Source organism: Aplysia californica, unplaced genomic scaffold (genome assembly GCF_000002075.1).
Source record: "Aplysia californica isolate F4 #8 unplaced genomic scaffold, AplCal3.0 scaffold00623, whole genome shotgun sequence".
In the NCBI taxonomy this organism is placed as follows: domain Eukaryota; kingdom Metazoa; phylum Mollusca; class Gastropoda; order Aplysiida; family Aplysiidae; genus Aplysia; species Aplysia californica.
Window position 1 is genome coordinate 296,505 of NW_004797893.1, and position 1,656 is coordinate 298,160.

The window sequence follows — 1,656 nt, forward strand, 5'->3', positions numbered from 1 at the left end:
ACACACACACACACACACACACACTTTTACAATGTGGTGATGTTTCTCTTGTTGCGTCTCCGTTCACTTGTGACTCGAGGGGCGCCCGTGGTCTTGAGGTTACGGTGTCCGCTTCTCATTCGAAACCTAGCAGCGACGGAAAGTTTTCTTCTCTAAAATGTCCTCCTTTTAGTTCACCTCCTTTTCTGCTCTCTAACCATCTTCTACTTCTATCGCCTGCTTTCATCTCCATTTTCGACCCCCTTCCCCTCCCCCACCACCTCCACCCCCTATGGGCTCCTGACTTCCTGCAGCCTTTCTACTGTTACTCATAGGCTCCTTCTTATGCTATCTTTCAGCCACACCCCTGATCTTAGGGTAGATAAGATTTAACACCTAGCCTTCTCGGATAAGGGCACGAAATCTCAGGGGTCCCATGTGCAAGTTGCACTCGTTAAAGATCCCTTGGTGGTCTAAAATCGATAAAAATAATTTTCGCGAGGCAACCTGGCAAAATTTTTAATTGATTCCTACCAGACTGAAAATGTTGAATGTGTTCCATGCGTTCATATGACCTTATGCAGTTGAGAGCGCCGTATGTAAAACACTTGCAAAAACAAACACACAAACTTCCCTCTCCTCTGAACCTGTGTAAGACTTATAGGTTTCAACCCTGTAATCTAGATCTAGTTTGCTTTGTCTTTTATAGCCTCTTGGCGACAGTTGCTAATAGAATGCGGAGACTTACCAGCTAGCACTCCTGCTCAGTCACAAGAACATCCCAATCGAGGTGAAAGCCCAGCTTACCAATACAGTAGTATCTTCATACCAACCTTAACATACCAGTGCCAAACATGGTCCCTAAATAAAGGATAAGAAAGAACAATCAATGTGTACGAAATGGGGCGTCTCCGCAAAACCATCGATATCATTAGAAGAGACCGCCTTCAAACTGGAATACCATCAGTTTTTAATTTTATTGAGTCACAGAGTCAAATGGTTCGAACATAACCAGAATGCCACAGAAGCAACTAGCGGAAAGAGTTCACCATACCCGAGAATCTGGCTTCACATCTAAAGGAAGGGAAAGAACGACCTGACTGAATGGAGTTAAAAGGGTCCTGGAACAACATGCTATGTTTCTATCACGTACGCCATTAGTACAGGACAGAAACCTGCATCTCCCCTCAACATCCTAAGGATACCAGAAGAAGGAAAACGTTAAAGTAAAGTAAACGTACCTGAAACCGATCTAGATTTAAGATCAACTGGATTATTATAGTGTATAATTTATCCACTTGTGTGCTATTGTTAAGCACAGAGACAAAATTAAACTGAATGAGAAAGTTACTTATTATACTTAATACTAGCTGGGCCACCTTTCGTTGAAAAAAATTATCAGTGCATTAACATCAACTGAAAGTCATTGGCCTACTATATTTACACTCTACTGGAATGGAGCAATAAATCCTGAGAGATGCAAAAAAAATTAGAAGGTGTAGATTTAGAGATGTATAGATAGATTCTCTATTCCGCTTTCGTGGTTGTACACTCCAGAATTTCAAGGGCGAGGAAACAGTGCGCACGGCTATTGAACAGAAACCTCACTTGTTTACAATGGCGTCTTAGAAGACAGACTTTCCCAAGATTAGATCTAAACGAAACTAATGAAAAACT